The following is a 21,808-nucleotide window of genomic DNA, read 5'->3' as shown; positions in this document are numbered from 1 at the left end:
GGGAGATTTGATAGAGGTATATAAAATTATGATGGGTATAGATAGAATGAATGCAAGCAGGCTTTTTCCACTGAGGTTATGGGAGAAAAAAACCAGAGGACGTGGGTTAAGGGTGAAGGGGGGAAAGTTTAAGGGAACGTTTCTTCATACAGAGAGTGGTGGGAGTGTGGAATGAGCTGCCAGATGAAGTGGTAAATGCTGGCTCACTTTTAACATTTAAGAAAAACTTGGACAGGTACATGGATGAGAGGTGAATGGAGGGATATGGTCCAGGTGCAGGTCAGTGGGACTAGGCAGAAAAATGGTTCAGCACAGCCAAGAAGGGCCAAAAGGCCTGTTTCTGTGCTGTAATGTTCTATAGTTCTAAGTACATGCATGCCACCGTATCCAACTCTGAGATTCATATTCCTGCAGGCATAATCAATAAATTCAATAACCATAATAGAGTCAATGAAAGACTGCACCAACAAGGCAGACAATCAGTGGCCAGAAGACAACAAACTGTTCAAATAAAAAAGAAAAAATAATAATGACCATAATAACAAATCACGTATGACCCATCAAAATATTGTTCTATTACTTGCTTACAAACGATATATAAAGTTATAACATTATGCACCTCGCAACTGATCACCACTCACTTAGATAGCCACAATATACTTACAGAAGAGCAGAAAGTATTCCATAAACATTGTAAAGAACAACAGACAATAGATTCTGTTATTCTAAATCAAGTCCTAAGGAAAAGCAGAAATCTCTCATGTTGTTATATTGATGACCAAAAAGCATTTGATTCTGTCCCACACTCATGGTTAACATAAGTTCTTAATATATATATAAACGACACCCAATACTTGTGAAATTCCTACAACATCTGATGAAGGGCTGGGTACTATAAAACCGAAAGAGAACAACCATTGTTATCAAAATAAATTGAGGCAATTTTCAGGACAACACTTATGCCCACAATGGTTCCGTATACTGTAGCTTTAAACCTGCTCTCTAATTTACTGAAATTAAGGTATGAAATCAGAAAAAAACCAAATGACTTATACCTTGACACATCTTCTTTACATGAACAATTTTAAATTAAATGCTCCTTCTCAGTAAAGCTAAAGCAATTAATTCAAAACAGTAGAACTATTTTTGAAAGATATAAAAATGAACTTTGGACTAGTTAAGTACAGAACAAAAAACTATCAAAAGCTGATAAACATAAAGAAAGCTGCAACAGAGCTATTAGAATATAAAGCAGGGCAGCAGGACACAATACAACTGATGGATGAATATGAAACATATAATATTTAGGATATCAACAAGCAAAGAAAATAGATCATATTGCAATAAAGGGAAAACTTTTGACAGAATTTTCTTTGAGGCTTAAGAAAATCTGCCAAACAGAACTCAATAGTAGAAATAAAACAATGGAAATAACCGTTGTCACTATACCCACAGTAATGTATTCTTTTGGCACAATATCTTGATCCAAAACCAATCTGGAAAATTTACAAAGGAAAATAGGAACTGAAATGACAAATTTTAGAAAACACAATGTACACTCAAACACACGTAGATTAACACTGCACAGGACAGAAGGAGGAATAGAAATAACAGGCTTAAAAATAACATAACAGTAGATAAAACATCCAAGGATATATTTCCAACAACGAAAACAAGATTCAGCTCTTCATGCGAGCATATGAAATTCTGATAAGAAGTACTCACCACTAAACTTAAATGAAAGCACAACCCAGAAAAAAGAAGTTATCATTTTAGAAGAAAAAGTTAACCAATGGAAGAGCATGACTCTCTGTGGAAGAAATCCCCACGACCGACGCAGACCAGATGTCCAGAAAGAAACGTCGAATGCCTGGCCCAGAGTTGGAAACGTCTTCGCAGGAACAAAGGGATTCCTTGTGACCAAGCGGGGAAAAAAAATCAAAATACATACTAAAGGCGGAAAATGCCAAGGGAAGTCAGAAAGAATCCAGTAAAGGTTCTCTAGATTATTCCCCTCCAGTGCTTATCTGACTTGGGATTCAGTATCCCAAGTGACAGGAGCTGAGAGTTTATTCTCCATTTGTGCTTGGGACACATTGTTGTGATTCTGGGAAACTGGTGAAAAGCCCACACTCTGGCAATTAGAGATCCAATCAGTAATAAATCCCCAGACTGGTCAGTCACAGGGACATGCTGAGACAGCCCTGGATGCCCAAGAATAAGAGAGATCTCTGTAGAATGAATCAAGCGGAATGTTAGTTTTTCATTGTGATTCCCTACCTGAAAAACTAATGGTCCAGAAATGTAAGAAACCTTTCCCGGCTCAGGAGGCTTACCGTCCAGGGCACTGATGATCAAGCTTAGAGATAGAGACGGCCCTTTACCGTGCCACCCCTAAACCTATCAAGTCACTCATTGAACTCGAGTCAACAAATGGGAAACTCCCGTTCGACTGCACATCGAACAAGAGGAGATATGTAACCACGAGAAGCTCCAGGGACTGTCACAGATCTCTCCTCACTGGGCGGCTCCCTGGAGTTTCCCGACTCTTGGAGAAAATGGCCAGATAATGCCCCAGTCTCCCACTCTAAAAGCAACGTCTCTCTTTAGACCTTCTGTCGTGTTCAGTAACCGAGAGGCGTGTCCTGCCCGAACGCATCGGTTCCATGGCATCCAAAGAGTAGGTCGGCGAATGATCTGTGGGAGGAAATTATAGGGTTGGTGGAGGGCGGCGGTAGATAGGATGGAAGCCAGGGAACAGCTGACGCCATTCTCGCAGCCGTTCTGACCGACGGGTGTCTAGACGAATGGCTAAATCACTTAACTTATTAACGTCTGGTACAGGAACTCGAGCTGCCAGATCATCTTTAAGACTGTCGTTCAGCCCTCTGTAGAACATGGCCGACAGAGTTTCGCCATTCCATGCGCTCTCTGGAGCCAAAGTTCAGAGTTCGACTGAATAGTCAGCCACGCTCCTTGACCCCCGTCTTATACCAAGAAGTCTCTCAGCCGCCAGCCGACCACCCATGGGATGATAAACACTCTCTTCAGGATGCTGATAAATGGACCAATAAAGGAGCATTCAGGGTTCTCTCTCTCTCTCTCTCTCTCCCATTCCAGAGCTTCACCGGTGAGGAGGACAATCTTCGTTCGGTGGGAAACTTGTGCAGAATCACCGGGTTATAAACGAAACGACTCCCGCCGAAGTGTTCCGGGGTTGGCAGACTGAGTGAGCGATCGGCACTCTCCCTCCGAGGTCGTGGCGCAACTGATCCGTGGGCTTTTAATGTTTTCCTCGGTGGCAAAGAGAACCGTGGCCATTCCCTGTAGCTGCCGCTTGTGCCAACTGGCCTTGGAACTCTGCTTTGCCAGATCAGGTCGCATGTCGAATGCCGATGGGTTCATTTTTTGTTTGGGTTGTACTCTAAAGGTCACTAGTGAACTCAAATGCCGGAAACACAGAGACTCCAGCAATTAAAATAAAACTTAATATTTATTACAGAAATTAACAAGAGCTCAGGCAAACTGAAATTACTTCTGATACACAGAGGAACTCAGTCTGAGTTTCATCCAATAAGGCACCACAATGACCCAACAGATTGAGGTTCGCATGCCCCCTCCTCCCGAAATACACCCTAGAGCACGTAGCAATTCCTAAAATAAAGTGCTAATTGAATTATCCTAAATTAGGGACAAATGATAAATACAAAGAGATTAACAGTCCCCATGATCCCAAACGAGACACCCGAAAACAAAGTGAAAACCCAGAGATTGTCCAAAGACAAACAATTAGATTTAAAAGGAAAACAACGCAGATCCGCCACATGCCATTGAGAAAAATAATGTTCACATTCTAACCGGCAAAAAAAAAACTTTTCTTATAAAACGATCCCTGGTTGGAACAGATTCAGAAGATAAAGATATATGGGATCCAAGGTGAATTGTAAGTTTGGACCTAGAACTGGTTTGCCAATAGAAGACAGAGAGCAGAGATGGAAGCTGTTATCCTGGCTGGAGGTCTGCAACCACTGTGGATCAGTACGGGAACCTTTGTTATTTGTGATACATGTCAATGATTTAGACGAAAACCTAAGTGGGTGGATTAGCAGTCTGTGGATAACATCAGTTGTGGCGGAGGTGTGGACAGTGTAAAGGACCGTCAAAGAATACAATGGGATACAGACCCATCACCAACATGCATAGAAAAGTGGAAGACGGAGTTTAATCCAGGCAGGTGTGAGGTATTGCACTTTGGGGACTCAAGTGAATGGAGAAAGCATATAGTTAATAGTAGACCTATTAAGACCTAGCAGACAGATCATGTGGTCCAGGGCCACTGTTCCATAGCTAACTGAAAGAGGCTATGCAAGTAGATAAGAGATAAAGAAGGCGTTGGGCATGCTTGCCTTCATTGGTACGGGTGTTGAGGATGAGAGAGAGGAACCCACGCTGCAGTTGTACAAAACTTTAGTCCGACCACATCTGAAGTATTGCTAGCAGTTTTTGTCATCCCATTATAGGAAGGATATGGAGAGCATGGAGGGGACATAGAAGAAGATTACCAGGATGCTGCTTAGATTAGAGGCTGTGTGCCGTGGGAAAATGTTGGAAGAACTTGACACTCCATAGAGTGCCAAGGGTCGAGGAGAGACCTGATAGTTTTTTTTAAATAATGAGAGGCATAGATAGGCAGCCAGAATCTTCTCCCCAGAGTGGAAATGTGAGCACCAATTAATATTTTTTTAAGGTTAGAGGGAGAATGTTTAAAAGTGTTGTGAGGGGCAAGTTTTATATGCGGAGAATGGTAGATGCCTGTAAAGGGTTATCAGGGGTAGTAGTGAAGTGGTGGAGTTTAAGAGGCTTTTAGATAGGCACATGAATCTGAAGGGAGTGGGAGGATATGGACGAGGCACAGGAAGAGGATATTTACTATAAATCAGAATCAAGATCAGCACAACGTGTGGTCTAAATGGCCTGTCCAGTGTTGTACTGTTTTGTGCTTTATGTTCAACTGCAGACTAGGGGCAATTTGCAGTAGCTAATTAATCCACTAACCCACATCTCTTCGGGATGTGGGAGGAAGCTGGAGTACCTAAAGAATCTCATGCAATCACAGGGAGAACATGCCAATTCCATACAGACAAGACCAGAGGTCAGAATTGAATCTGGGTGACTAGAGATGTGAGGCATCAGCTTCACGAGATTCCAGAATGACCTCATTCCCTTGCCAGTCTGCATACTTGCCAAATCTCTGACCTCCTGGCACAGCTGAAGCTGCACTTGGCACACTGTAAATATTTTGCACTTGTGTCTCCTACTGCTGTCTGTAAAGGGTTTATACGTTCTCCCTGTACTGTAAGGGTTTTCTCCAGGTGTTCTGGTTTCTTCCCACAGTCCAAAGAAGTACTGGTCGTTAGGTTAATCAGTCTCAGTAAATTGGTCCATGCTTGGGTTGGGGTTCAGTGGGGGATTGCTGGAAGGGACCATTCCATGCTGTACCTCAATAAATAAATAAACTGCACCTCAGTTCCTTATGATAGGACGTCATACATTCCGTGGCCAATGGTGGAGAAAAAAAAACATCCAAAAATAAAGCTAAACTTTTTTCCTTTTCAAAATGGACAGCATGTGGAAGATTCTTTTGGTAACTGGACAGATGGAGCAGTGAGTGAACAGGAAGTGGAGTGGGAAGGAAACAAGTAAAGAGTCCATGAGGGGAGTAGCAAATGGGCAGCATGATTGTAAAGAGATAGTGAGGGGTTTCGATGAGGCTGCAACGATACAGTCAATGGGCATTAAGTGGGGCATGTGAGATGGCAGAGAGGGGCTATAATAGGATAGCAAGTGGTGGTGAGAGGGTAGTGCAGAGTTGTGAGGGGTAGTGAGGGGCTAACAGTAGAGCATAAGGAACTGACCATTTGTATCTTTAAACATGGCTAAGCATATTCATACTTGGTCAAGACCAGTCAAAAACAGTGAGGGGAAAATCATTGCCACCACCTGTCTTCCCCATATTTCCATGTTTTTTTTTGAAAGGATCGCCAGGATCCCGAAGAAATGCCAGATTAATATCATCCACAAACCCACAAGGAAGCTCAAATCACAATTTACGTGGGTCAAAGATGACCTGGGACTCAGGACAGCTGGTGTTTACAGGATTCCCTGGGAATACCGGGCAATGTAAATCGGCCAGATGGGGTGCACAGTGGAAACTTGCTTCAAGGAGTACAGGAGGTGTATCTGTTTGGGTTACCTGAAGAAATTGGCAGCAGCAGAACAGTGCATTTGCAATGGCCATAAGATTGACTTTGATGGCACAAAACTACTGTGCTATGTCAATGACTTTTGGGACCATTTGGTGAAGGAAACCATTGAAATAAAACTAGAGAAAAAGAATTTTAATGAAGATTAAGGTCTTGCTCTAAGTAAGAACGAGAATTCGATTTTAAACAAGGCGGGACAGTGAAAGCCTGATTGGATAAGGACTAACCAATCAGGAGGGATGGATGATTAGGGAATAAATACCACTGGACTTGACATACCCAGGCATCAACCCTGATGAAGATGGCGGAGTTTGTCATCGAAATGTTGGTTAAAATCAATACCTGTACCTGGTTGGAAGCCTGAGAAGAGTTCATTAGTTGGGATTTTATTTATTTAACGATACGATGCTGATTAGGCCTTTTTGGCTCTTGAGACACACACTCCCAGCAAACCCACAACCCCAATTAACTCTAATCTAATCACCCGACAATTTAAAGTTACCGATTACCCTACCCAGTAGTTCTTAGGACTGTGGGATGAAACTGGAACACCCATGCATTCCAGGACATACAGAGACTCCTTACAAAGCAGCACCGGAGTTGACCTGCGGAACATTCCAAGCTACTGAGAACGTCACCCTTAACCTCTCCACAAAATAAATGTTGTACTTCATTGCCCTAATGTTATCAGCACACACTGACTGCAAGCTTAAGCAGAGGTAACAGACCATAAACATGCACTTCCATATTAATCACTAATATCAGCTCTAATTTTCAATCAACACCGAAAGAAAGAGATGCACAGGAAATTTTTTTAAATGCTCAAAGGGAATATTTTGAGAAGGAATTATTAAACAGTACAAATTGTATTTTTTCACTCAAATAAAATACTAAAAACCTAAAGAAAAACTTCAGTCCAACTCCACTGGGTTCAGGAACAGTCAGTTTCCTTATAACTATTAAGTTCTTGGATAAGACTAGCAAGGGACTTTGCGGTACATTTCACTGCATGGAATTGCCTTCTATATTGTGTTTTTTGTGCCGATGCCTTGTTTTGCAGGTTTATTTTCTTCACTGTTTTGTATAATTGATGTTCTGTGTTTTACTGTCGTATTTATCATGGTGCTGTAAGCAAGATTTTTTATTGCACCTATATTTCATCCTATGCGTGGCTAATAAACTCGACTTTCCGTAACATCTGTTTGAGAGTACTCTCCCACCCTTCAGGCTATTCAGACGCAGACGCGGCGCGCCACCACTAGGGCGCGCAATAACAGAGAAGGTGACAATTCTCAAGCAAACAGAAAGGTTTTAACTTTAACAATTGAATGAAACTTGTCTTAGCTTTGAAATATATTTCTGCTCTGTGATTTCTCTTTTGTCCGTCGAATTCCAACGTGAAAACGTGACTCATGTAGAAACATTATTTTGACTACCGGAACTCTTGAAAATTTTACTTAGTTCGGTTAAGAAATTGATTGCCGACTTCGCAAAAAGTTTTTCAGAGCGTTTGCAGTCCTTTGTTGATCTTCGAATGGGAGTTCACTCAAGAAGGGAGGACGCTTCTTCCCAGTAACCTTACACAGACAAATCGGAGTACAAGTTCACATGGTGAAATAACACCAGCAGTGAACGAGAAAGCAAGAATCAACTTTCGCTGGAAACTGAAATAAAAATTAAGCACTGTTGGAAATACTCTGCGTGCTAGGCAGTATCCCTGCAGCGAGGAACAGGTTTCGACCTGGTGCAGATGAAATGCTGCCATCGATTGGAAAACTTACCTTTCTCTGTGCCTCTCGTACGAATGGTGTCTAAAGGGCCCGTCCGGGTATTTACGGAGTTTCTGGTTTTATTTGATTAGTAATACCAAATTACACGTATGCAGGTCCAACATTTACAACTCAGTTGCAGTGAGTTCCAAGGAAAGGTGTTACGTACTCGTGACACATGACAGTGGTGCCCTTGTCATGTGACTGGGGTTGAAGCTGTACTGGACTTGAGGTGATGGTCTTGTGATGGTGGAATGACGTCATTTTCCCGCCAGTAGAGATCATGTGACGGGTTTTTTTTACAGGTTACAAAAGGTAGACCCCACCCTGTGAGGAGGGGCAGTTCGTGGCTGGATTTGCCAAGTTGACTTCATGCCACTGCGTGTTTGAAGTGATGACGCAGTTTAGTTGAAGGATGAAGTTTTTATTTAATGCCTAAAGTTTAAAAGGTTAATGCCAACAGGTTCTTTATGATTCTGTTAGTTTGAGAATTAAAGGAGAGTGAAGATTCAAGGTTGGAAGTTAAAGATCGAGGAGAATCGCTTTCTACGGTGAAACGGGGGCGACCTTTGTTTGATCCTTATTTGGAAGGATTTCGTTGACTATCTTCGTGCTAATCCCTAGGTTTACCTAGAAAGGATTGAAGGTAGTGGAGAAGGAAAGGTCAGTGCCTTTAAGCCGTTCTGTTTCGTAAATTCTTCGTGGGAATTACGACGTCGGGAATCGAAGCAAACGACGTGAAAGAGAACTTAAATCGTCCTGTAAAGTCTCTCCTTTTAAATGGACTGTGAGCATATCGAACTTCTGGCAATATCACTTTAAGAACTGTTTTGGAATATCACTTTACGAACTGTTTGAACAGCCGCTCAGCAGCTGTTTCCGGTTACGGTAGTGTTTGTTTACTTTTGGGGGGTTTGTGTTCTGTGTTTAATAAACGTGTTGTTTTATTATAAGAAACCCTTGCCGAACTCATATATTTATTGTTGCCTGAATACGTAACAAAGGAAATACAGTAATTCCGCACACTGATAGAGACATTGTTAGTTACAGTATTCCGCAATTTATTTCTTCAGGCAGTAATGTAGCATCCGCCAATCTTTTGAAAACTCGTGACTACACTACAGTGGCACCCCAGTAGTTTATCCCAGTTCGCGACAATTCAGGAAGTCTCGTCCGAGTATTGTTCAAGGCTTGGGCATGTAAACTATCTAACTGTGCCAAGTGAAATACAAACACTAGACAATATGAACCCAAGGAAATTTAATGTTGGAAAAAGGCGTAAACTTGGCCAGTTTCTGAAGGAGACTGGTTGGCCCTTCAGAAAGTCAGAAAACAGTCTCAGACATTAACATCGCTTCTCTACAATAAATGTGATCTACTTTCCGATCCGCCGACCTTAAACCCTTGCTGTTCCAGTTCGGTTCACCCTTTAAGCCTCATAGTTCCCGCACCCCGCACCTTTCGTTTCTACCTCCTACCCAAGATCCTCAAATCCGCTTGCCCAGGTAAACCCATCGTTTCAGCTTGTTCCTACCCCCACTGAACTTTTATCGGCATTATTTGATTTGTTTTAACACCCTGGTCCAGTCCCTTTCTAATTACATCCGTGACACTTCACACCCTCTGGGTCTTTTCAATGATTCCAAGTTCCATGCCCCCACCATCTTAGTTTTACTATGGACTTCCAGCCCCTAAACACCTCCATCCCCCACCAGGAAGGCCTCAAAGCTCTCCGTTTCTTTCTGAACACCAGACCCAACCAGTCCCCCTCCATCACCACTCTCCCCCGCCTAGCGGAACTTGTCCGCAGTTTAAATAATTTCTCCTTTGGCTCCCCCACTTCCTTCAAACAAAAGACACCCGCATGGGTCCCAGCTGTACCTGCCTGCTTGTCGGCTACGTGGAGCAGTCTACTTTGACCGTCCCACACTGTTCCTAACGACGACATTGGTGCCGCTTGCTGCACCCTTGCTAAACTCGTCGACAACATCCACTTCGCCTCCAACTCCAATCCTGCCCTCAAATTTACTTGGTCCATTTCCGACACCTCCTTCCCTTTTTTCGATCTCACTGACTCTATCTCCGGAGACAGCTGATCCCCCCCCCCCCCCCGTATCTAGTATAAACCCACGGACTTTCACAGCAATTTGGACTATTCCTGGTCCCATCCTGTTTCCTGTGAAAGCGCCATCCACTTCCCTCAGTTCCTCCGTCACCGCCGCATCTGCTCTCAAGAAGCTTTTCATTCTAGAACGAAGGAGATGTCCTCCTTTTTCAAAAAAAGGGACTTCCCTTCCTCCATCATCAACGCTGCCCTCAACCGCTTCTCTTCTATTTCACGCACGTCTGCTCTTAGCCCATCCTCACCCACTACCCCACCGGCCTCCGCGTCCAGCACAGAATTCTCTAAAACTTCCGCCATCTCCAACGGGGTCCCACCACCAAGCACATCTTTCCCTCCCCCCCACTTCCTGCTTTCCGCAGGGATCGCTGCCTAAACGACTCCCTTGTCCCTACCCACCGATCTCCCTCCTGGCACCCAGCCTTGCAAGCGGAGCAAGTGCTACACCTGCCCCTACACCTCCTCCTTCACTACTATCCAGGGCCGAGACAGTCCTTCCAGGTGAGGCGACGGAGGTCGGAGCCCTGCGGGTCAGTAGGCTTCATATACTGTGCTCGGTGCGGCCTCCTGTATATCTGTGGACCCGACTAAGACTGAGAAACCATTTTGCCGAGCATCTATGCTCCGTCCGCTAGAAAAAGCGGGATCTCCCAGTGGCCACCCATTTTAATTCCACTTTCCATTCCATTCCGATATGTCCATCCATGGCTCCCTCTATTGTTGTGATGAGGCCACACTTATGTTGGAGGAACAACACCTTTTATTCCGTTTGGGTAGCCTCCAACCTCTTGGCATGGACATCGATTTCTCAAACTTCCCGTAATGCCCCACCTCATCGCCTTCCTCTGGTCCTCCAACCCGCTTTTCTTTCTTCCACGGCCTTCTGCCTCTTTCATCAAACAACTTCTCAGCTCTTCACTTCATTCCCCCCACCCCTCCCCAGGTTTCACCCATCACCTTGTGCTTCTCTCTCCCCTCCCGCCATCTTTAAAATCTACTCCTCAGCTTTTTTTTCTCCAGTCCTGCCGAAGGGTTACGGGCCGAAACGTCGACTGTACTCTTTTCCTAGATCCTGCCTGGCCTGCTGAGTTCCTCCAGCACGTTGTGTGTGCGTCGCTCAGATTTCCAGCGCCCGCATATTTTCTTTTGTTTAAGCTGGACAATTGTGAAAGATAGATTTCATATTTTAAGTCAAATCATTTTCAATCTGACGACACACAACCCTGTGCAATCTAACCCAATTCATTCACTCTTGGCGTTGCGGGCACAAAGACTGAAACATGCCGGCAAATCTGAAGGAGTCCGTTCGCGCCTGTGGAGAGAGAAACACAGGCAAAGTTTCAGGTCGGAAACTTTTGGTCTGAGTGTTCTCCGGCTTGAAACATTGACTCCGTATCTTTCTCCACGGAAGCTGCCGACCCGCCGAGTGATTCCAGTATTCCCTGGGAATATAACGGATTTTCAGCATCTGCAGTTCTGTTTTCCATTCTGAGTAAACCCACTGACTGGGAAGAACACTTCTTTTTGCGAGATACTCGGTGACACTGGGATTCAGGGTTTCCCAACCTGGGGTCCTCAAACCCCTCGGTTAATGGCAAGTCTCCACAGCACAAAAAAGAGTGGGAACCCCTGCTGGGAATAAATAGCAACGATACACACACTAACACGTGTCATCCATTACCTTTCACCGACTAGGTAAACTTTTACACTTAAAATCCTCACGCTGGCGTTCAAATCTCCCAGTGGCTTTGTCGACGCCAGTCGCCCCGCAATACCCATCCGCAGCCCCGTTTCGCTGCATCGCTACACTTCCCTGTATTGATCATCACTGGCGACGCTTCCAAGTCGTCTGTAATGTGATCTCTAAATTTCTTAGTCTTTAGCACTTCCCTCTTTTTAAGGTACTTCCCGTATCCGCTTTATTTGATCAAAACTGTCCTGGTGTGATGTAGTGCCAACTTGTGTCTAGCCTGGTGCTGTGAAGTTTAATATGAGAGCCATTTCATAAATGCAGATGGTTGACAAAAGAGATTGCTGATACGGAACGTTGGTCTGTTCCCCCGTTTAGACCAGCAGGTTTCATAAAGATTGAGTTTTATTTAACAAGTCGTCCCCCCAACCTAAAACCCGTGAAAGTTCCGCACGGTGCTCGGTTACGAAGGAAGCGGAGGTCCCGCCAGCCTTCCTCCGCCCACCCACCACTCTTTCATCTGTCTGTGAAGATTCGTACGCTTGTAAAGACGAATCTTCGCTAGCAGTGAAGTTCATCTCCGCTCACCTAGTACTGCCTGCGGGTACAAATTAGCCAGCACGCCAAAGGAAGGTGAGTTCGCAAATTCGGATTAGCGGCACCACGATAAACATCCCAATAAAGTAAGGAGATGAAATGGAAAGATGCTGACCAAGTTTCGAGAGTTATAAATGTCTAATATTACATAAGGCTGACCATCTGCGGATGCCATGATTCAACAATTATTTTGCATAGTTGGAAAGCTCTTCCACTTTGCTCTTTCAAACTAAGATGTCTCTAAACTCACCGTTTCAAACTCCTCTTTATGATTCGAGATGGTCGTCTTGCTTGATCTCCCAAGCAGGATCTTAACGCATTCCCGTAGAGTGACCCGAACGTACTACAGGTGCTCGGATTAACTGCCGCAAAAACTCCATCCCGCTCGGTGAAATGAGCAAACGACCCCATTCCGAAGATCGGCGGTTCTGCCCTGTCCCAAACCTTCTGTTGCCAAGGCAAAAGACACGCTCACAAGAAGCGCCAAGAGCTGTTATCTATCCGGATTAAATCCTTTCCTCGCTCTCCTCACTGTCTAGCCAAGGCACCGAAAACTGGAAACAAGATCCAGTGCCGCCACTGCCTTATGCTCAGTAATAAACCAGGTAAGTATTAGCCACCTACCTAGTTCCACCGTTGGGTTCAGCGATGTCGGTTCTGGCTTCCTTGTGCAGTTAATTCGCCTTGCCTGCTCCGGCAGACAATTCACCCCGATCCCCGCTGGTGATACGCTCCAAGCTCTCTCCCTCTCTGTCTATCCCGACAACGTGGAAGCAGCATTAATATGTTGCAAGTCCATCCAGTGCCGTGGGTCGAGGGGAGGCATTATTTAATGTGACTCTCGTCCCCTGTCATCACTAAACGAATTAATTTGGATGGCCAACCAGTTTCTTATATGAGGAGAGTGAAACAATATAACCCTGATTATAGAATCCGCGCGTCTAAAAAGTCACGGATCTTTGACAACGAACGACGTTATAAATATTAACACATTACATCAATACGTTGCCTCTTCGTCCCTGAAAAAACGGTTGACGGAAGACGAGAGAATATCTTATGTGCAACAGAAGTCTTTGTGAGAGGCGGTGATCACGAATCATTATGACTTTAAATTTCATAATGTCGAAAGCAAAGTATTCTCATTGTAACATGACCTTACAGCATTTTTCAAAGTGATGTTGACAGGATTGGGCATCCTAAGTGTTCTTTAGTTTAATGTTCGCTGTTATTTTTTAAAAAGCATTGCAAATACTGCCATTCCCAGAAGCTATATTCATTGTAAAAACGTAAGATTAGATATTTGATTTTTACTTCCTTTGTTTTTAACTTCCTGCTGTCGATTATAAAATTGCTGTTGCAGATCTCCTTCCAATGACGAGTGGGTCTTCGACCAAACAAAACCAAACTCAGCGCCCATCGTACCCACCGACCGCCTCAAACAGCGGCCCATCTCGGTCGCGGTCCAAACTCAATCCCGTCTGCTTTGACAGGACACGAAAGCAACTACACAGTGCTCTATCGATACGTTCTAGTCCGTGAAATGGACAAGAATACCAGTTTCAAAGCCTACCTGGACTTTTCCGAGAGACACACAGGGAGGGGCGGTGTGCAAACTAAAATATGAAAAGGCGAATGGAAGTCGGCACGGACACAAACTAACCCAGAAAGCTGCCCCATTCACTTCTGGAGTTGAAGTTAATCATTGTATTAACTTTACGTACATTTACAATTCAATTCAATTTAAATATTGTACATAATCCGTTATGTGTTAAGTCCTTCAGTGAAATCGACAAAAGGAACACATCCGGAGTTTCTGTCGCAAACCAGGGCCGGCTATTTTAGAGGGATAGACAGCGGGTGGGCCGCATTATCGCAGAAGTATTCCAGGCTCGTAGTTAAGTATCGACTGGTAAAAGAGGTGGGTCGCTGCTGATCTGAAATCTGCACTCACGTCGTGCAATAAAAGCTTACTTTTTCTACAAGCTACTTGTGAATTAAGTTTTGCTTCTATGCAGTTTCTCGCAGTGAGCACTTGTTAGAATTTAGTTCTAATAAAAAAAGGTGGAGGATGCTTTTTTCTAATGTCCGGTTTCTCTTTTTATTGTTTTGTTAAAGTATTGTGTACTTTTACCGTTTTAATAGCTCCATGACAGCCTTTAAAACCACGAAGTGATTGATTAGAAAGCCGTGGGTTGATCCAATAGAAAGCATTAATTCCTAGAGTGGTTAGAATACAATTCTTTACCGAAAACCCCTTGGGCATTCACCCCCACCCCTCCCCCGATAGAAGATGATCTGCTTCTAGTCCAGTTCATTGGTTTCTGAGGTGGTTAACGAGGCCGATGTGAGAAACACACCATCTTTCCCAAATGGCAAAGTGGGTAGTTGGAGAAGTGGTTAGATTGTGAGGCCGTTTCCTCTTTCCGTCATCACGCGCGTGTTAAATGCGCCCCCAGTGCATTGGCCATGGCCTCGGGCTTTTCAATACCATCTGGAACGATGCCCCTCTGCTCTGCCAAGTTATGGGTCAGAAATGCCCAGGAGTCAGCGCGGGGTGTTGCCCTCCTTCAGGGAAACTTTGAGCGCATCCTTTAGTATTTTAGTCCTGTCAACTTCCGCCCAGGACAGAACTCGGACTAGAGTGTCAGTAGCGGATGTCCAGCGACATGGATAAAGTGAATACCGCAAAGATACTGAAGGGGAAGGCATCGGGGGAGGGGAAGAAGAAAAGCTAGAGCGCCAAGACATTTAGGACGGTCGGGACAAGTAGACTGCCCCTGAACTCTGCGTTCAACAAGAATCGGATGCAACGTGGATCAATACTCCCAAAATGCTGAAGGAACTCAGCAGGTCAGGTAGCATTTGTCCAGGGGAATAAACAATCCCTTTCTTGATTTCGGCTCGAAACGTCCCACCATAGATGCTGCTTGACCTGTTGAATTCATCCAGCATTTACTGTGCGTTGCTCAAGATTTCCAGCATCTGCAGAATCCCTCGCGAACGTGGTTCAATTATGCTTCAGGCAGCTACCAAAGTTCAACCAAATCTGAAACAGCATGGCAGGCCTTAAATCCCCAACGTGATCAGTTATAATGACCAATATTAAAACCTTTACGCATTTACGCCTGTTTGTTTCTGGGGGATGCTGTGGGACGGAACTGATGGTGAGAAAGATTATGTCAGGTGTTGGGGGCCAGGGTGAATAAGCACAAAATAAATAATTTCTCAGACACCGAGTAGTTGGAGCCCAAACCATTGAAAAGTATGGGATCCTTCAGTCATCGTGATTTAATGAATACGAGACTAGATAAAAGTGTTTATACGTCCAGACATGAATTCGTTGGGATTCAATAAAGCATCGACCTCGCTCTGTTTTCCCTGACATCACACAAGACAGACTGAGAACTACATGTTGCTGGTATTGGGGCAAAGCAGAGCGTTCGTAGCGATCCAACACTGCATAATGTGGAGGCTTTTAGACAATAGCCACAGACGGACACTGGCATAGTACTGAGTTAGAAAGATATTGGCCGGTCGATGAGTTCAAGTGAACACAGGCAAGGTGAACGAGCGGCTGGCAGTTACAGCTGTGTTGGGAAGGTGCGCTGTGTGAAATTATTAAACCTTCAGTGTTTAAGCTCGGCGCCCTCTTGAAGGCAGTGGGCTCAAGCAGAGGCACGGTAACCGAGCGGAGCGTAACGACAGCACAGCCGAGCCAGGCGGTATCCTTAGCGGAAATTGGAGTATGAATAATCACAGCATGGCCTTTCCTTTTCACTGACAACTTCTGTTCCAGATCGCTGGTCTCTATCAGATCCGGCTGGTTGTTCAGTGGCTCTGCTTAAGAGTGACCTCGTGGTGTGCTTGAACTTTCAGGGTCTGTACTCACCGAAAACTGTCCCAGTTTTGATCCCAGAACCGAACTTTTCCTCCAATGACGCGAATGAAGAAGATGCGACAGCAACGTGTGGGGGGAACGTGGGCAGACACATGAATAGACATGGTGAAGAGACATACACACCATGTGCAGGGAGATAGGATTACTTGGATTGTGGTCGACGCGATATGACGGGCAGAAGGGCCTGATCCAATACTAAATGTGTTCTAGGTCTTCACAAAGGGAAGGAAAGAGAGGGCGAGGGAGAGGGAGCTGAGAGAAACGGAGACAGAGAGAGAAAGAGAGAGAGATTGGGAGAGAAAGAGACTGAGAGAGAGAGGATAGAGAAAGTGAAAGAGGGGGAAATTGATTGATTGATTGATAGATAGATAGATAGGGATGTTTCTACTGATACATCAAACATTCTTCAGATAAACATGTATCTCCCAGGGTGCTGTATACAAGACACTATCCCATAACTCTGAGACAGAATGTTAATGAATTGGTCCCGGGACTATTTTGTGATTTGACAGAAATACCACTACCTCATTTGGGACTATGTCGACTGTATTTACGAAATACTAAATGTTGAGGCGAGTTCTGAATGAGATTTCACACATCGAAGGAACGGATTTTTTATGAGTTGAATCTTCAAAGGACTGTAACCTGTTCCAGTGTGCCGTGTAGAGTGGCGAGGCTGTTGCTTGGTAACGTTAAATAGTTTTCTTAATAACGATGTTCTGGCTCTACATTGGAGCAATAGTTGTACCGAGTTGATGAGCGGCTAGGAAACTGATACAACTTGGTCGCACTCACAGGGGAGGCAAAACCCCGCAGAGCTGAACATTCAGTTCAGGAAAATCAGGGGCAACAACTTCTGTCCAAAATATGGACTGACCACCGTCAGATCGATCCAGAGTGGCTTCACTCTATAATCCCCTGGCAATAGAGTAATGTTCTAAGTGATCGTGAGCACAGATCCGTCCAACAGCACCCCCAGCCCCCGGCCCGTTTACAAAGCTTACCAGAGTACCGCGCTGGATGAGGTCCCTCGCTCACTTCGTTTACTTTTGACGGATATGTTTCTCTTTAGCTGAGTAGTATATGAAATTCGGGGAAAATGCGGGGGATACTCAGCTGGTCAGGTTGCATTGCTAGAGACAGAGCAGTTTATGTTTCACATCATAGGACACTCTGAAGTAAGGTCTCCTTCAGACTCTCTGCCAGAACAGTGTTAGACTTAAAAGTATTAACCCTGTTTCTCCCTCCACTGATGCTGACTGACCTGCTGAGTACCCCCAGCATTTTCCGGTTTTTAAATTTTTTTAAATTTTCAACAGCGGCAGCATTTTGCAGGGTGGTGCATCTCTGTAGAAGGCTCAGAATTACCCCAATGGAACGACTTTAGCTATGAGCAGTATTGCGAATAGAAATTGTTATCTTTCACTTGATGTAATAATCCCAATCCAATTTGGTCCTCTCAACTGTATGTAATAAGTTGCACCATTCCAAGAAGTACAACTTAAATGATTTTTGTTGAAAATATTATGCCCAAAAAGGGCATAAAAGACGCCTGATGAATAAAATTTCCTAATATTATATTGATATGTCATTTGCATAACTTTACAGCACAAATCTACAGTACAATTGTGAATAGTTGAAAAATAATGTACATTTTGGTTACAAAGTGTATTGCAATGACTTGACATTCCTTGCATTTATAAAATGTGTTCTACTTAAAAATGTTACACAGACGTCTTTAATTGCTTTTCGGAATCATTGGAACTTCGGCTAATTTATAACCATATAACCATAATACAATCACAGCACGGAAACAAGCCATCTCGGCCCTCCTAGTCCGTGCCGAACTCTAAATCTCACCTAGTCCCACCTACCCGCACTCAGCCCATAACCCTCCACTCCTTTCCTGTCCATATACCTATCCAATTTTACCTTAAATGACACAACGGAACTGGCCTCTGCTACTTCCACAGGAAGCTCATTCCACACAGCTATCACTCTCTGAGCAAAGAAATACCCCCTCGTGTTTCCCTTAAACTTTTGCCCCCTAACTCTCAAATCATGTCCTCTAGTTTGAATCTCCCCTACTCTCAATGGAAACAGCCTATTCACGTCAACTGTATCTATCCCTCTCAAAATTTTAAATACCTCGATCAAATCCCCCCTCAACCTTCTACGCTCCAATGAATAGAGACCTAACTTGTTCAACCTTTCTCTGTAACTTAAGTGCTGAAACCGAGGTAACATCCTAGTAAATCATCTCTGCACTCTCTCTAATTTATTGATATCTTTCCTATAATTCCTATAATTTTATGAGCAGTAATGTTTTGTGACTGAAGGGAATAATGTATTTTGACCGGACTGTTATCAATTCACAGAGTCCTCAAGTCCAAAGGAACAGTCTTTCAAAAACCAAAACTAATTCATTACAATGGCTGCTTCTGCAAATGAGATGTAAAGAGTAAGTACACAAAACACAAAGTGTTATCACATACACCCAGTGACCACTTTATTAGGTACATCCTCTAACTAATAAAGTGACCACTGAGGGTGTGTTTGTGGTCTTCTGCTGCTGTAGCCCATCCACCTTAAGGTTTGACGTGTTTTGCTTTGAGTGATGATTTTCTGCACACCACCGTTGTAATGTGTGGTTATTTGAGTTACAGTTGGATTGAACCAGCCTGGACATACTCCTCTGACCACTCCCATTATCAAGGCGTTTTCACCCACAGAACTGCTGCTCACTGGATTTTTTTTTGGGGGGGTTTTTTTTGCACTATTCTCTGTAAACTCTAGAGATGGTTGTGTATGTGAAATCTCGGGAGATCAGCTGTTTTTGAGATACTCAAACCATCCCATCTGGCACCAGCAATCATTCCAAGGTTAAGGCCACTTAGGTCACATTTCTGAACAACAACCAAACCTCTTGACCATGTCTACATGCATTGAGTTGCTGCCACACGATTGGCTTATCAGATATTTGCATGAACAAGCAGGTGGATAGGTATACTTAATAAAGGGGCCATTGAGCGTACTATTCCCATGTTGAAGATTGGATTTGATCACCCACTAACCAAGCAGATATAGGATGTCTCAGCAAATTGAACCAGGACATCATAGCTCCTTCTCCACCCCTAACCAATATGACCTTATCTGGGTAGAGAAATTCCTAAAGAGGAATGTCTTAGCTTACAAAGTTGCAGGAGCAATGGTGCAGTGTTTAAATTACCAATCTGAGGCCTATTCAGATTAATAATCTGGAATTTTAAAACTTATCGTAAGAAATGGTGACCAGAAAACTACTTGGTTTGCTGGTCATAAACGGAGATGATTCTACAGATGCTAGAAATCCAGAGCAACATACACAAAATGCTGGAGGAACACAGCAAGTCGTGCATTGTCTATGGAGAGGAATAAACAGTCAATATTCAGGTCTGAGACCCTTCATCTTGACTGGAAGGGACGGGGAAGAAGGTGGAGGAGTAGAAGACATACAAGCTAGCAGGTGATAAGTGAAATGAGGTGAGGGGGAAGGTCAGTGGTTGGGGAAGTGAGTGAAGTGAGAAGCTAGGAGGTCATATGTGGAAAAGGTAAATGGCTGAAGAAAAAGGGATCTAATAGTAGAGGGGAGTGGACCATTGGTGAAAGGTAAGGAAGAGGGGCATGTAGGGATGTGATGGGTAGGTGTGGAGAAGAGAAGGGAGCCAGAATGGGGAATGGAAAAAGAGAGAAGGGGGTAGAAATTACCAAAAGTTAGAGGTCAGTGTTCATATCATGAGGTTGGAGGGTACCCAGACAGAAAATGAGGTGTTGATCCTCCAAGCTGAGAGTTAAATGATCTTCTTCAGGAGAAAACATCTGCTCTCCTTAAATGGTCTGCCCTCCACATGACTCCATGTTGAACAACACCTTCTGGAGACACTGAAAGCATCAATGCACTGTGGGTGGGGACTTCAGTGCCCGTCAACACGAATGACTTGATAGAACCAACTGGCTGAGTCCTCTTGGACCAAACTGGATTGAATGATCTAACAAAAGGGATAAACCTAATCAACTTTGTCTACATGCATGTTTGACACATAATTGATCAAAATGACCACTATACAGTCCTTGTGGAAAGTGTGGGCCTACAGTTGTGCTAAATGGGATAGAAGAGAACTGGCAGCAGGAAACTAAACCATAAGATCATAAGACATAGGAGCAGAATGGCCCATTTGGTCAACTGAGTTTGCTCCACCATTGAATCATGCCTGATTAACATCTGGTAAACACTCAAGAAGTGCTGTTGAGTATCACCAGTGGCTGAAATGTATACCATCATAGCTGGCAACCTCATGTCCTGTTCTTTCCCTTGCTCTGCCATTATGATCAGGCCAGGAGCTCAGCGTCTTCTAATGGTGAGTACAGAAGGCCACGCACCTTAAAATGCCATACTGTACCATGTTAATGAAGTTGCAACACAGGACTATGTGCATGCTAAAGAGCAGTGTAACATGCATTAGACAGAGTCAAACAATTCCAGAGACAATAGTTCCTAGTGGAGATCCAATGGTTTTGTCACATCCAGCCATGAATGGTGATGGATAAGTCAAGATTCTGATAACTGGGGAGGCTCCATCAATAACCTGCTCCTCAGTGATGGCACAAGACTGTTAAAGACAGTGGTGATATATTGCAACCATTCATGGACAGAAATTACAAGTGGATTCATATTGATAAACTGGTACATATTGTCATATGTACTGAGGTCCAGTGAAAAACTGACATACCATCCTTTCAGATTAATTCATTACAACAGTGCATTGAGGTAATAGAGTGCAGAATAAATTGTTACAGTATGGCAAAAGTGCAGTACAGGTAAACAGTGAAGTGCAAAGTCATAATGAGGTAGATTGTGAGGTCAAGAGTCCATTTTAACATACTGTGATGTGCTGAGCTATGCCCACAACTCTCTGCTGTTTCTTTCAGTCATGGGCAGAACATTTGCCTTTCCAAGCTATGATGCAACTGGAAAGGAAGCTTTCTATGGTCATCAATTAAAAATTGCGAGGGTCAAAGATGATATGCCAAATTTCTTCATTGCTTCTTTCTAGGATCACCACCATCATGGAGACAGTCTTCAGCAAGTTCAAATTAATCCACAAAATATAGAAGAATGCCTAAGAACACTGTATACAACAAAAGCATGGGACCAGATAAACACTCTTGCTGAGTAACTGAAGACACACCCTCCAGAACTTGTAACACCTCTATCCAAGTACAGTTACAATGCTGGATCTACCTAACAATGTGTAAAGTTAACCGGTTATGTTCTGCTCCACAACAGCAGGTCAAATAAAATCCAAATAATTACCGTCTAATCAGTCTACATTCAACCAATAAAGTGACAGGAGACACCATTGACAGCATTGTTCTGTGGTATTTGCTCATTTACCAGGATAATTTATCTCCTACCCTAATTGATGCCCT

The 21,808-nt window shown here is 43.8% G+C and overlaps 1 protein-coding gene across 1 annotated transcript in view; it reads right to left on the bottom strand.

Annotated features, from left to right (window-relative positions):
- The window catches only part of nos1 (nitric oxide synthase 1 (neuronal)), a 94,856-nt gene extending 86,538 nt beyond the window's left edge, over positions 1-8,318 (bottom strand). The window contains exon 1 of the mRNA XM_059986940.1: positions 8,045-8,318. The gene's annotated coding sequence lies outside the window, so the exon portion shown is untranslated. The remainder of the gene's footprint in view (positions 1-8,044) is intronic.
- Between the last annotated feature and the right edge of the window lie 13,490 nt (positions 8,319-21,808).

The sequence above is a fragment of the Hypanus sabinus genome, chromosome 13 (assembly GCF_030144855.1).
Source record: "Hypanus sabinus isolate sHypSab1 chromosome 13, sHypSab1.hap1, whole genome shotgun sequence".
Lineage (NCBI taxonomy): Eukaryota > Metazoa > Chordata > Chondrichthyes > Myliobatiformes > Dasyatidae > Hypanus > Hypanus sabinus.
This window is presented reverse-complemented; position numbering and strand designations above follow the sequence as displayed.